The sequence below is a fragment of the Pseudorasbora parva genome, chromosome 13 (genome assembly GCF_024679245.1).
Source record: "Pseudorasbora parva isolate DD20220531a chromosome 13, ASM2467924v1, whole genome shotgun sequence".
Taxonomy (NCBI): domain Eukaryota; kingdom Metazoa; phylum Chordata; class Actinopteri; order Cypriniformes; family Gobionidae; genus Pseudorasbora; species Pseudorasbora parva.
The window spans coordinates 29,526,055-29,541,831 of record NC_090184.1 but is presented as its reverse complement, the minus strand read 5'-3'; the positions used below and the strand labels follow the sequence as shown (position 1 = coordinate 29,541,831).

Here is a 15,777-nt window from a genome sequence, read left to right as displayed (position 1 = left end):
TCAGTGCGCAGAAGTTATCAATTTTCTGCAGAGTCAATAGTTACAGACCTCCAAACTTTGTGTGGCCTTCATATTAGCTCAAGAACAGTGCGTAGAGAGCTTCATGGAATGGGTTTCCATGGTCGAGCTGTTGCATCCAAGCCTTACATAACCAAGTGCAATGCAAAGCATCGGACACAGTGGTGTAAAGCACGCCACCACTGGACTCTAGAGCATTGGAGACGTGTTCTCTGAAGTGACGAATACCGCTTCGCTGTCTGGCAATCTGATGGATGAGCCTGGGATTGGCGGTTGCCAGGAGAACGGTACTTGCCTGACTGCATTGTGTCAAGTGTAAAGTTTGGTGGATTATGGTGTGGGGTTGATTTTCAGGAGTTGGGCTTGGCCCCTTAGTTCCAGTGAAAGGAACTCTTAATGCTTCATCATACCAATACATTTTAGACAATTTCATGCTCCCAACTTTGTGGGAACAGTTTGGGGATGTCCCCTTCCTGTTCCTATGACTGCACACCAGTGCACAAAGCACGGTCCATAAAAACATGGATGTGTAAGGACTCAGGTTTGATCTTTTTTCTGTTTTTTTCCTCCTTTGTGTTTGTTTTTGTGTTTTCCACATGGGTTTGGACACAGCTGTTGGTGTTTCGCAATCAGCGTGTCTGCCTGTTTGCGCTCACCTGTTTTTCCTTATGGGTTGATTTCTCTACTATCCATTCTTTCCTTTTGTTCTCTGCCAGTATGTTCTGTACTGCTTGCTGTTCATGCCCCCCCCCCTTTTTTTTCTTGTCCAGTTTTGTAGTTTTATTTTATTTTGTTTTCTGTTTATCTCACATATTTTTCCTCTGCCCAGTTGTGTTGCGGTTCCCTGTTCCTCTCCAGAATTCACTGGTCTTGGTATGCTCTCTTACTACTGCCCATTTGGACTGTTACTGATGCTAGAGTTTGGATTTTTCTGGGTTATCATTTGCATTTCTGGACTTTTTTCTGCTGTGAACACCTGCCTGTTTCTGATTGTGAGTTGGGATGTCCTTGTTGGTTTTGTTTGCTCCTTACCTGACTACCCTGCTTGTCTGACACCGATTCTTGCCTCACGATTTGGATTTGATTGCCCTGGATTCTGACCCCCTGCCTGCCTGACCATTCTGAGCTGTTTTGGAGTTGTGCAGTTTGAACAATATTGTTTCAATAAATTGAAGTTAAGCATTCTTCTGCTTTTAAGTCATCCTTAATCAGATCATCACAGGAAGAGTGAGTTTGGTGTGGAAGAACTTGAATGCCAATGACTAGTCCTGACATCAACCTGAAAAAAAACTTTTGGGATGAATTAGAGCGGAGACTGCGAGCCAGGTCTTCTTGTCCAACATCAGTGCCTGACCTCACAAATGCACTTCTAGAAGAATAATAAAAACTCCCATAAAGACATTTCTAAACCTTATGGAAAGCCTTCTCTTTAAGAAGCTGTTATAGCTTTAAAGGGTAGGCCAAATCCATATTCATAGTCATCCATTGTCATAAAAAAAAATGTGCATGTATCAAAGCGTCCCAAAACTTTTGGCAATATAATGTAGTGTATGTAATTTTTCTGGCCTAAAAGTCAACCTTGATGTATATCTATTTAATTCATTTTATTTCATGATGGATTTTAATTCATACCCCATTCATGATGGGGTATTGGAGAAAAACCTTGACAGGCTCTGAACTCCTCATCAGCAAAAGCCCATTCTCTGTCAAAATGAAAGCATAATACAGGGCTAGGTAAGGTGATAGAAGTCATGATTAGTTCATCTAGAAGTGGTTTTAATTCAAAGGCTTCAGATCTCACTCCCACAAAGAACTTTTGCAGTTCCAAAATGAGAGGTAACTGAAATGTTAATTAAGAATCCTTATCCATTAAGAAAGTGCAACAAATATGCAAAAGAAATTTGGTCTCAAGACTTAAAACAAATTTAAAACAAATGGCCAACAGTTAAAAAAATAAATAGATAAAAAAATTGCTGCATGTTTACAACCTTATTTTCCTGTCGAAAAGACTTCAGAACAACTAGTGATGTGTGTCATTGTCGATATGACCTCCCAGTTAATTGGGACTCCACACAACTGCCTGCATTCTCTGAACCCCTTCACCCAGATAGCTAGCTAGGCCATCCCAAATCATTTTCTCCTTGTGAAAGCAAACAAGAGCGATCGATTCATCCTCCCAGCAGGTAGAGGAGTCCTGCAGCAGGACTGTCAGTAAAATCGTGAGCATCTACAGGCATGAGGGATTGAATAGGCTGTGTAAGACGTGTAGGCTTATGACTGACTTGGGGAGGTGAAGGGTCTTGGCTCCATTGGAGAACAGGGTGACCCCCACACAAAAGACCAAACAGAGACATTGGGTTTGTTTTGGGAGCATACAAGGCAGACACACACACACGGACACACATATGCACGTAGGAGAGGAATTTGAGAATGCCATGATGTGAATGCTGTCTTTAATCCTTTTCTTGATCACCCTGCTCCGTTCGTTGTGGGCCAGTAAGGCTGGATTCTCAGGAATCTCAGGAATTCCCAGATCGCTTTTTACCCTATTCCTGCATGAAGACACCGGGCACAATGACAACACTGCCCCGTCTGTGTATAGGGTCAGATCCCCCTTAGTGTCTTTCTCTCTCTCTGCCACCTCTTTCCGCTCTCTTACCCCTCACCTGTGATGTGCCAAAAACCTGTTAGCTATTGTGGTTGGATATTGTAACAACCTACAAGTAGTAGCACAATGATTAATCTGGAGCGACAGTGCTTAGTCAAGGGTAATTCAGAGGTGCAGGTAAGAATGTAACCAAAGTAAAAATGGTGCTTGGTAAGAATGCAACCAAATATTGATGGAGATCAAAGATAAAGATTTTAGAGAGACAGATATATATCGACCACTAACTGGAATACCGAGGAGGATGAGCTCCCGCTCAACATACAGGTATATTTTCCTGGTGGCAGGTAAGCTATTTTTAAGGCCCTTTACATCTCTCAATACAAAATACAAGTGCTAGATTGACTAAATATTTGTAGTAAAGTAAAAGACAAGCAGTCCTGTTATTACTAAGTTTACACTACACAATTTTCAACTAAAAACAGAAAAAGATTTATGCTTTTGGCCATTTATTTACAACAGCGTTCCGGAGGCCTGAAATTGAAACCTTTTGAAAATGGGTATCAGTGCTAGTTTTTTAAAACTATACCATTATCATCTCTGTGTAAACTATAAAAATGCTAATTTTCAAGCACATGGGTATTGCGTGTTCAGTATCAGGATATTCTCACAAAAATGCGTATAAATAGTACGAGTGTGCAATGTCGTGGAATGTATACGCCAAAACTCATTTTGGCGTGTCTATGGCACGCTGTTTTTCGCGTGCATATGATACGCATTTTATGGCGATTTTGGTGATCGGGTTGTCAGTATAGTTTTTCTTTTTTATGATTGTCTTTCAGATTGACAAAACAGTACATTCATTTCCAAACAAAGTGACATTGCCAACTACTGGTGTGGCATGCATAATACAGCGTTTTTGTAGACTTGTGTGAACAGGGATCATTTGGACAGCGTTGTCATCTATATGCAGAAAAAAATAGTTTTTAGTAAATTTTTGTCATGTAAGCATGCCCTAAAAATAACAAACATAACAAAATGACTAAATCTTAAACTAAGATTAAAACTGAAAATATTAAAATAAAAGCTGATTAAAAAATGTATACATATTACTTAGTATATAAATAATACTCAAATAACACTGAAAACAAGTGTTAGATTGACAAAAATTTCCAATACAAGTGCTAGATTCACTAAATTTCTCTACTTTTAAAGTCAGCATGAAAAATAAATCCAAATGAAACGTCATGAGAAGAGATGTTGTTTGTAGATGGAAATAAAGAATTGTCAATTTTGATATCATGGGAACTAATAAAATTAGAAGTCAAGCATTTCAAGAGCACATCCCCACCTGATCACATCTGATACAATTTACACCGGATGTGACATGATTTAGTTGTCATACAACACATTTAGTTGGTTTCTATTCCTTCACAGTTGCACTGGGTATTCCTGGCACTGTCTGAAATCAGCTCAGCATGTACATTAAACATGAAAAATCTCTTGATCGGCTGAGATTGTACATCAGACAGCAATTTCACATTCATTGTTGACAGACGAATTGCTCGAATCACACTAGAAATCAGCACAGCTACACTGTGAGATAAACATCTGCTGTTTAGGGTGATTCGTTTTTCTGTTCAGCCCATACGGCTCATGTAAAGCTACATTAAACACCAACATATAATTACTTCCACAGTCAGAGGTAAAGCCACCAATAATGCAGTTTATTCTGTCAGGTTATGCTTTCAAAATACTCCAGTGCACTAGTCTAGTAAAAAAAAAAGAAGAAAAAAAGAATTTATCTTGACATAGGGTAATTTTAGACCTATGACTGGGTAAATGTTAATCTTTTCTGAGTTCTATTCATTTTAACATATCTGCCGTTAGAAGATAAGACTATTATCACCAGTATGTCAGAGCCGCTGACAGAAACCCACTCTGTTTCACATCAGAGAGAATTAAATATGAGGCCTCACCCGACTAGGAGGTTATTATAACCCATGCAACCTGACACCAAGGGTAATAATTCTAAGTTAATAGGACTCGGTATTGGGAACTCCATGTACTAGCTTATAATTAATGATTCCCTCTTTGTAAGATTAACTAAGAGGCCTGGTTTATTAGCTGAATGACAATCCCTCATTCAGCGCCTCAATCAGGCAGCAGGGGCTCTGTGCAGTTGAGTGCTGGCAGGGAGCTGGTTAACACTGACACGGCTGGCTGGTTTTAATAGAGAGGTAGTGGAGAGAGGGCGAGGTACAGCACACAGCACTGCCGACACCTGCAAACACTTGACTGGACTCGTACAGAGAGGGAGCGCGGCTGACTCTGGAATACTAACGGATTTGTCCCTCATGATATTGTGAAAATGACAGTGCGACTGGAAATGGGAAAGTTTTTTTGAGCTCCGCTAAATTCTCAAAGAGTAACCGGTTTATGAACGCTAGCTAGGACTTTAACTGCGGCGACTGGAAACTTTGGCAACTGAGAAAGAACGAAGAAAGAACCCAAAAGACTACAGACAAATGGACATTGACGCATTTATGTGTATTTTGTGACTGTTTTGTTTGCGTCGGACAGCTGTGTGCCACGGAATGTAACATCTTCCATCTTAAGTTACCTGGACAAGAAGTAAGTGGCTCTATAGAAAGAAATACGGTTGAAATAGTGAGCAGTGTTTGTTTGACTGTTGCTACGGTTTGTTAATTTTCTCATATTAGATTTCTTTGTTAAAGGCTACGTTCTGTCATGTGTTTCAAACAGTGATGTTCCTAACAGGACATCACTGTGGGCATCATGTGCATGGTCCTCAAAAATGCAGCTGACACGGAGAACGCCTATGCTGTAAAATTAGAAATATTTGAGGTTCCACAGATCGATATAGTGATGAAACTCTAGAGAGCCTATAGGAACTCCTCGAAAAAATATAAAAAACGGACCCATAAGTTTTCAAGTGACTTAAGTATCTTTCATTTTTGTATTTAATTTTCACCTATCTTGGCGAATAGCTTGCTGCCATTGTCTTAGTGGTCCACGGGGTTCTTCGTCTTCAAGATCCCATGAGATTCTTACATCAGCCTGTCCACTTTACACCCACACGCCAAAGTTGCTCAGGAATTGTCAGTTTTCTGTTAAAAAAAAAACCCTCAGCAGGCAACTTTTGAGAACATTGACATTTCGAAATGCACATTACATGTTCACTAGGTCAGTTTATTATTCATTCGCAGCCCTTACTGAAAAAGCAATGCATTATGGATCTAAATAAGAATAACAAATGTGAAAATATCAGATAAAGTTTCCTTAGTCCCTATAATTCGCAGCTTTCTAATACTAAATTTTGCATATAGAATTATTTTTCATGTATTATTTCACATAGCTAGTTACACTTATTTAGCTTTTTTATTGCAGTTGGTAGGCTACACAGTTCAAAACAGGTCAGACATTATAAAAAAGGTAAAATAATTGAATCTGTGGTTTATTTGGTTTATTTAGACTTCTTTGATTGATAGCCTATGTAAACTTTATCTGAAATAGTGCCCTGGCTGTACAACATTTGGTGGTTTCTGGAACATTGGTTTCAAACACCAGTGCTTGTAATCCTGCGCAAAACATGAAAAGGCTCTTAGTGGTTATTATTTTTATAGCTGTTTTGAAATTCATGTGTTTTGCTTGAAGCAGTTGAAATTATGTATATAATATAAATATTTAAAAAAGTATTTGGTTTCCTTGCTTTGGAAACTTAAGTGATTTGTTTTTTATTTATATATATATATATATATATATATATATATATATATATATATATATATGCAAAGACAGAGATGATGAATAAGGAATTGATTAGTAACTCAGTTTATGTTCTCATGGGTGCAATTAAGTTTTGCACCACTTGAAGCTATTTATGTGATTCTCTCTTCGTTAGCCCTTGTACTTAATGCCTCTTCTGTGATGTTTATCTGGCGTATTTGCATGCAAATGTTTTTATTTTATAATTTTTTTATATGATCTATCTTGCTCTCAAACCAGACGACCCTGATATAAAGATGGTCTGTTTTAGTGGTGTAGAATTTTCACCAACCCAAAACCAACCTGCCGCTTGAAAGACTTTACAGTGGAATTCTGGGATCCATGTGGATTGTGTCTCATCAATTATTGAACAGTTATTGAGGCAGACGAGGAAAGAGAGTCTGAAATCGATTGAGAAGTATCTTGCCCTAAGGGGTTCACTGGATCTGCCTTTATTTTGGTATTGTTGACAGGCCTTAGTGAAATATTAATCTTGCCAATCATAGTATACACTGACTTAACTGGAAGCTGTGCGGTCCATACTAAAATCCCTTTCTTGCACCATATTTATACAGGCGTTTTTATTTTTTGACTGTTAAACCATGTTATTTCAAGGGTTTTATTCATTGATGGAATTGTGGAATTGTGAGGTTTTACACAAGTACATTTATGTTAACTATATATATATATATATATATATATATATATATATATATATGTATATGTATATATGTCCTCAAGTTTGTCTTGTGCTGGGCTCATACTACAGGAGTTTTAGGCAGAAATACCCCTCCTGACTTAAGTAGAAAAAAAACGCAGCCAGGGTAACGTTCACTACCGATGTTCAGCCCAGATTATCGGGTAATGCGTGGCGTTTAAAGATCAAATCTTAAACTTCCTGATCTGCTCGCGGACACATCTGGGCCGCCCAGACAAAATCAAACATATTTGATATTTAGAATTTTAAATCGTGATGATTACCACTGATTACGCCAGTACTTTCACAATAGCCAATGAGAGACAAGTCTACAAGGAGACAGAAGTAATTGAACTTTTGAAATGGTGAACATGAAACAACAGAAAGTGAGCTGACGAAAGACCGAAGCATAACGCGACTCATCCAAACCCTTTTCCATACATTTTCTGTAAAAAGTAGTCCAAACTGTTAATGCCATTTCTTCTTGCCTGTCATGTTTGTTTACTCTAAAGTCACGTTTGACTCAGAGTCAGAGATTTGCCATGTTTGCATTTGGGATTTGGTTATTTGTGAATGAAACCTGTTAGTGTGCAGTGTGCTCTCTTGGTCACATTGTGGCACTCCACACACTATAGGAACAAAGCTGTTAAATCTATGTATTTTTCATCATGTTTGTGGTCTCACATTTTGAAAATCTGATTCTAAGTGTGAACCAGACTTTAGCAGAGTAACCACAGATGCGGTTCATAATTTTAACTATGTTCAGCTAACATTTCAAAAGTACAAAAGTGTGTACTTTTTGACTTAATTTTAAACATTATGTGTATTGTTTTATAAATTAAAACCTTTCTAAATATTCTCTAAAATAAATTCCACTTTTTTGCTATATTTCTGTCACTGACAAGTCTTCAAGATGTTTATCATCCAAGTTTATCCTTTCTTAATCTGTTTTTCCTTTTCCTTGTCATGAGGATATAGAAGATGATGATAATGATAAACTGCTGAAGTAAGCATTCTAAATCGGTCACTTTGTTCTATTTTAAGCATTCCTTTAAGACATTATGAGGTCATGTTTGGGAAGAAAGTATGAAAGAACTCAGAGCTGATGTCTTTGTGATTAACACACTTTGAACATTAAGAAGGGAATCTTTTTTTATATAAACATGTCTTAAAGTGACATAAATATGCACACGGATACTTTTCCAGGCGTATTTCAAAGAGCCAAGATATGGATAGTTAATACCGGTACAAACCTGTTGACATAATGTTTTGAACATAATGGGGAACATTTGTCATCTGAACAGAAATAATCCTTTCATCAGTTATGATTCGCAAACAATTTATTGAACATCAGTCCTTATCCATGTTTGGATATCTGCCCTTTAATTTTTTTAATATCCTTTGTTCTTAATTCATTTGCCAACACAACTTTTTTTTTTACTAGTTTAAAAATCTTCCAGCTTTGTCTTAATTCAGGGAAATTATCTTTACGTCATGTTGTTTTACATTAATTTAGCTCTTTTTGTTCACTCCGTAAATGACACACTTAAATTCCCATTTGTCACAAGTGCCCCCCCCCCCCCCTCTCTCTCTCTCTCTTAGACACACACAAACATAGAGAGACATGCACTCATGTATACACTTCTCACCCTCTACAAATACAACCAGCCTCTTGAGACGGTTGTCATGACAGCGTCAGCGGTGCTTGGGGGTCAGAGTGGGGTCAGACTGGACTCTAGGGTTTGGTGGAAGGGGGAATACAGGGCACAAGTGATAATTTAGTGATGTCATGTTGGAAGTGGGACCCGTCCACCTTATGAATGAGTATTCCTAATGCAGATTGAAAATTATATCTGTAATGCTTTGAGATGATCGTGGTTTGTCACGCCTATTAACTGATTCCCTAATTTTTTGGTCTTCATATATTTTATTTTCCTATATATTTTATATCCTTTTTGCTCAATGTTCTTTAATGACTCTGTTCAAGCTTCAAAGGAGAAGCACCTGACGGGTTCTCAGAATGCTTACAGCCCCCCCCTCAGCAACCCCATCCCAGTCCTGGTGCCACATTTATGGAGAACGGCACAATGCAGGGGCGTCAATAACAGTGAGCAAGAGTGCCTAATCCCTGCAGCTGTCAGCCCTAGGAGAATTAAGCCTCCATTCTGAAGATTCTTGGGTCTTTGCCAATCAAGACCGACAGTAGTTGCTGCGAGAGTCCGCTGATAACCAAACTATCTTTTCTCTGGCTGGAGAGGACGGTGGATACAAAGAAAATGAAGTCATCACATCAGAAGGGCATGAAAAGGCTTGGGGGGGATGCAGGGTGTTTGTTAGCCGTTCATCTGGTCCAGTGATGCTACACTAATGTCACGCTGTAGTGTCTGGTTGTTCTCAGACTATCTGGAGAATGTAATGGTATGACAAAAGAACAAAAATAAATGTTGAGTCAAGTGTTGAATGAGAAATGCCAAAAATAGCAAACAGAAACTTGTTACCTAGAGAATTTAACCCTTTCTTTTCTTTGACTACCCTTTTTTTTCTTTTGTGTTTTGTTCTATCTTCTGTTTTCAGCTTTTTGTATTGCTTTAATTGTCTGAGTGTATATTAGCAGATATTAAAATTCTGTAATATTTAGGCTAATATTGAGACCAGAGTTTTGATACTGAACACAATTAATAGCATGGTCCTTTTTAGGGTACGTTCACACGTTTTTAATTTTTTTTCTATAGATGACAACATTATCAAAACGATCTCTGTTCACACGGATCCGCGATAGCTACTAAAACGCTTTTTGTACATTTAGTAAAAAAAGACTATGCATCTGTGCACATATGCATTCTTTTACTATAGATCATTTATTGCATAGTGCATGCATGTGCATACGGTCAACCTTTTTTACAGATTTGCGGTTTTGTACTGTATCGGTTTTTTAAATTAATGCACTTTGAAACCTGTTTTCAAAAGTTTGCGTTTTCAGGCCACCAAAACGCTGCCAAAATGTTAAAAAAAAGTCTTCAGTGTCGTGTAAACAGCCCCTTAGTGTCAGCGGTTCATGCAATTTGAATGCTACTATTATTATTAATTAACTTTCTTTCTTTTTTTTTTACTTTTGTATGATGCTTTGGGTTGTCATATGATCTCCAATGTAAAATCTGGGTCCTTAAAGGGTTACTTCAGCGTTTAGCATATGGCTTTGTATCAGTAGAAACCCTGGAGTATATTCAAATGATTGTGCTTTCCCCCCTCATATACCCCTGAGACAAGAGATTAATGCATTTTATTTCTGGAAAAATTCCTCCTCTGATGCAAATTGACGATATTTGCATCATAGGAGGAATGTTTGGTCAAAGGCTAAAGACTACAGCAGAGGGAGCCATTTCCGCATGTTTTGAATCCGCGCATGGGGGAGGAAGATCACACATTCAGAGCTCAGCTCAGCTACAGGCACTCATTTAAGCGGAGCTATGGTGAGCAATGTAAGTCTTTTAACTTCTCAAATTAATTTTTATGAAAGTTAAGCTTGCAAAGGCATGAACTGAAACACGCCAGACTGAACTCACATTGTGAATGTATGCCGTGAGTGTAGTCGCGATTACCTCAGCTCTCATCACGAGAGCTCATCAGCTCATTTATCTCACTCCTGCAGTTAGTGCTCAGTGCTGTGATACTCGCGCGGTGACTCAATCATTATATTGAACAGACACGTTAAGTTTTTAATTGTAGTGTCTTCTCCAACTCAGTCACAGTAATCCAGTAGCGGTGGCTTTGGGAATGGCCTCACAGGGCAGCGAAGCATTCTGGTAATTGTAGTCTTTCATCCCCATGAGACAAAAATACATTTTCTGTCTTTTCTCAGTCTAGAAGGCACCAAATTCAAAAATAATTTCCCATTTCTACTACATTGATGACCCAGTTTAAATACAGATTCATCTTCCCAGCGCTGAAGTACCCCTTTAAGTAAAGTCATTTCTGAATCTAAACAAATCAAAGTGCCATTGAAACCAACCACTAATGGATTAGACCTCCTTTATTCTTTTGATGCAGTGCATAACAACATTGCATCCTATCATGATGTCCCCTGATGCTGGAAAACAGCTGTCAGCTATGAATAGCAGGGGCCATGCTGGTGGGGTAATTGTAGAGGAATTCAGTGTTTATCATGTAAATAAAAGAAGAGAGGCCATCAAAACAGGTGTTGGTATGCACCGGGAGGGCCATGTGCTGTTGGCCCCGCTCTGCGTAAAGTCTCTCTAATGCTCCTGCTCTCAATTTGTAACATTACAACACACAAGCACCACTTTCAGGGATCTGGTTTTGCCAGAGGGGAGGGGAGCATTGTGGTGGGGATTAAAAAGAGAGGCGGGCAGAGTTCATATGTGCATATTTATGTGTGTGCGCATGGCTCGAGAATGATGGAGTGCATTAATATTGCATGATGTAAAAGTGCTTTTTTTGTTATTTCTGAATTAGTGCCTCATTATTTCCCCATTGGAGATAACCTATAATATGTACCCTGCTGCTCTTTGTCATTGTGTGAGGAAATGGTTGTTGCGTGTTGCTTGGTGACTGCACAACACTGCTGATGTGTGAAGGTGAAACTGTCGCCGTGGTTTGTGTGTAGCGGACGGTCACTTCAAAGACACGCAGATAAGATGTTCAGAGCTTAGCGGCCTTTGAAGACAGGGGCCGAATCCGGTTCTTAAGGGTGGTGAAGCTTACCCAATGACTCCAAAGCTGTCTACTCCACCCGGTTTAAATGCACAGTGCCGAACCTTCGTGTAGGGGGCGGCCAACATTAGAGCTGGAGAAGGGCCACAATTCCCTCAACAGTGGCATGCACTTAGCTCCTTGACACTAGAGAGCATATGTGTGTTCGTGAAAACCTTCCCTTGCTTGCTAAGCGCACAACATGAACTTACTTTAGACCTGGCCCTGAGAAAGCCAATCTGTTATATGTCACTTGCCAGTATACTTTAGGTCTGGCTGTCGGCCATTTATGCACTGCAGGTCAAAAAAACATGCATCAAAGGCTAGCTGGGTTAGTGTATAAAAAGCAAAAATACAGCATTAAATGTTTATCTATACACATTATGAAAAATCTGTAAAAATGGGGTCCAATGTACTGTGTTAAAGTGAAGGTATATTTTGTATTTATTTTGCAGGGGTTTTGCTTGTATTGTAAATGAGAGTTGTGACCGATAATGTCCTGGAAGAAATTTACAGGACATTTTCCGTTTTGTTTTCTTATCATGAAAAAAAAAAAAGTTTATGGTCTTTTTAAACATACATACAAAGAGAGTTTGGTAATGGAATAAAAAGCAAGCTAAATTTATGCATGTAACTTGCTTTTGACAGTATTTTTTTTGTACATCAATTGATTAGAAGACAAAACAGTAAATATTACTTTCTGCATTTTCATTCAAATTGTGCATATGTATTTGAGCATTACAAAGCAATTACAAAGAAACAGGAAGTTAGACATTCAAGTAAATGAGACTAAGTAGAAACAGTGAAATAATATTTTCTAATAATAATGTTTTATTTTACAGTTTATGAATAAAGGCAGGACTGTTAATTTGCTCTTAAAACAACTGTAAACGTTTAGTAATAAATCTCCCATAATGCACCTTTAAAGTATGTTAGACAACAAGCCTTTGTGTGGATTAGCTTTAACTTTGGCAGCAACTCTGCTGGAAAAATAGCATAAACTAACCAACCATAAGCTCGCTTGCTGGCCTTGTTTGTGGGGAGTTCTTGTCCGACTGGGAGACCAGTTGGCTGATCAACTAAACCAGTAAAAACCATCAGACAAGCTTAGGCTATTTCAAGCTGTTTATTTTTTTTAGCAGGGAAGGTTGAATTTTACTTTCTAGTTGAAAGTCAAACTTAACAGTAAAGCCTGAGTTCCTGGTAAATGATTATTGTATTTCTTCTGTGGTGGATGTTGAAACATGACCCTCTTGACCCCTTTGTACACTTGTTAGCCCCTGGGGGCTGTTTTCCAAGTCAGTGGCAGCTCTATTGCTGAGCTAATGCGTCACGCTAATGAGCGCTAACATTGACAGCAAACCGCATTAGCCCCACCCAGCCTGCGTTCTGAGAGGTGATAGGGTTGACTGCTTCACCTTTGCTTCTCCACCTCAGTGGTTTAATTGCTACTGCTCTCTTGTTACTTTTCTCTCCTTCTTTTCCGTCTGTCTGTTGTTTGCGCAGATGTGCCAACTGAAAAGTGGTTACAAAATCTTCAGAGGCCTTGAGGTAATACACGGTTTGGGCTGTAGAATATGCTTTTGATTCTCACTTTCTTTAAAGGAGAATGAAATGTAGCCTGAGGATTTGGAGGGGGTTTCAGAGATTTTAAGTTTCTAGTTCAGCTTGTCATGTAGCCGTATATCTTGGGTGGAGTAATGTGGTTTATCTACATGCTTGCATTACTTTAGATCTGTTATGTTGTTTTACATTATAATTTTGTCAGATGTATATATATATATATATATTTTTTTTACCATTTTTATTGGTATTACCATTTTTAACAAATTAAAATGATTGGCTCACTAAATTAACCCAACATAGGCTAAAAAACGTGCCTCAAAACTCCAAAAAATGTGCATATATAATTCACTTAAATAAACACTAGTGGCAGTAAAACACCAACACCGATTAATAAAGACTTATTTTTGTGCAGCTCCTTGTGCAATACATCATTATTATAATATTTTTTTTATAGCAGGTATTATTAATAGCTAATTTATCACTTCTCACTTGTAATATTCCTATTGTTTGTTGTATGTAATCATGTTTCCTCTACTGCCCTACAATTTTTGACTGCCTGTTTCTTGTTCAATCTCTTGACAAGGCATAAAAAAGTTAAATTTGAGCAATAATGAAAGAATTATAATGTAAGGCAGGGCTAAACATGATTTCCTCATTGTATAACAGGAGAATAAAACCGTAGTTAAAGCAGTCAGGTTACAACTCTGCCTTATTAAGACTGCTATTGCATGCAAATCAACAATCACCATCTTTATTCAAGGCTTACATAATATCTGCAACAATAAAACACAGTACAACAGAGTTATGCAAATACACTGAAAATACTTTCACGTTTGTGGAGGGAGCTAATATTTTCCTAATACTATTCATCAAGAGAAATAGGTAGTTTAAAAAAATTATTAAATATCAATGCAATGAAATTTGAAAACCACATGCTTCGCTACTTGACATAAATCGTTAAAAAGGACTGAAGGTTTTTTGCTTCTTTGAACTCATCTTGACCTCTCTCTGAATGTTGGATAATGCGCGGATGTGAGCATGGGCGTGACATGCGAGTGACCGAATGTCATTGGAACGTCAGGTCACCTACAAACCATCTTGTGTCTTTAAATTTGAAATTTATATGCACATTATCCCATGAAAATCTCTACGAACACACTTGTCCAACGAAAAATGCACATTTTTATTTCAAAGTGCGAGTTACAAGTGCGATTTCCAAACTGCTGTGATTTAAATACAACAACTAGACTCGCGTTTATCTCTTCCGGAGAAAATTAAACAATTTTCTTTTATTTTCATTTAAGCCTTGGTTGAGTTAATCACATTAACATGTCGCTTTATATGATAACTGTATTTAGAGATCATATGGATTGGTTTATATAAGTATACTCTTATCTTGTTTTAAGAGGCCTATTTATTTAATGACTATAGAGTGAATAGTCACAAAATGTTTGCACATACTACAAAAATTATTATTCTTTGCAGATATATCTCAGTGACAGGCACTAACAGCTCCAGGCTAAAATGCAACAGTAGGACAATAGTCTCTGATTGTACCCCTCTGAATTCTCCCCATGGGTCGTTCTCAATGTGCCTCCGGAGATCAGGTGGCCCAGATAAACATATGCAATCTGTCGCTGCCCACAACTGATAAACCAGTTTTGATAGACTTCATGCAGTTTTCCACCCATTTTGTTGCATCATTTAGCTGATATAAAGCATCTAATGTCAAGTAGAAAACAAGTTTTATGGATGTAAAAAAGTGACTAATGGAAAATTAACCACATTCTTAAAAAAATAGAGCAAATGAAGTGAAATCAAATGAAAGCTCATCCCTTGATTTCTGAGCAGCTCATGTTTCTGGTTTTCTTGGCATGCATGATTTAGCCTGATCATCCATCTTTAGCAATGCTGTCATTGTGTTTTGTGTGTCTTTGGTTAAAGGTTGCTGGCCGCTGTGGTTTAAAAGCACAGTGTGAGTCTCAGCTGTGACTGTTTTTGTAGTGAGTTATTGGCTTTTAGGCCTCTTCATCACATGCAAATCCCACAGTAATCCAACCCACAGAAGCAGAGATGGTTTTGCTGATATCATCAATCAAAAAAAAATAAGTTGGAGTCAGCCATTAGAACCTTCAATCCTTTTTGGCTATCAAATCAAGTAAATGAACATGAGCTGTAACAAAACAAATGAAGATTATCAGGTTTAAACCAAACATTTTTGGTACATTAGTCTTGAGAGCACTAAAAAGATCAAAGGACAAAGATGTCAAATAGGAGACTGGACAGACATGTAAGGACGAGTCTTCTGTCACTGTGAAGAATGATGAGGACCAACAGGCCTTAGAATTGAGAAATCTACCCGTCTTCTGTGGAAGAATGTGTGGCACAGGGT

General features: G+C 38.1%; 1 protein-coding gene across 3 annotated transcripts in view; it reads left to right on the top strand.

Moving 5' to 3' along the window:
* Nucleotides 1-4,810: 4,810 nt before the first annotated feature.
* The window catches only part of sema3gb (sema domain, immunoglobulin domain (Ig), short basic domain, secreted, (semaphorin) 3Gb), a 47,476-nt gene continuing 36,509 nt past the window's right edge, over nt 4,811-15,777 (top strand). For 2 of the 3 annotated variants that reach the window (XM_067413835.1, XM_067413834.1), the window contains exon 1: nt 4,811-5,257. The gene's annotated coding sequence lies outside the window, so the exon portion shown is untranslated. The remainder of the gene's footprint in view (nt 5,258-15,777) is intronic. The other variant, XM_067413833.1, reaches the window with a different exon arrangement.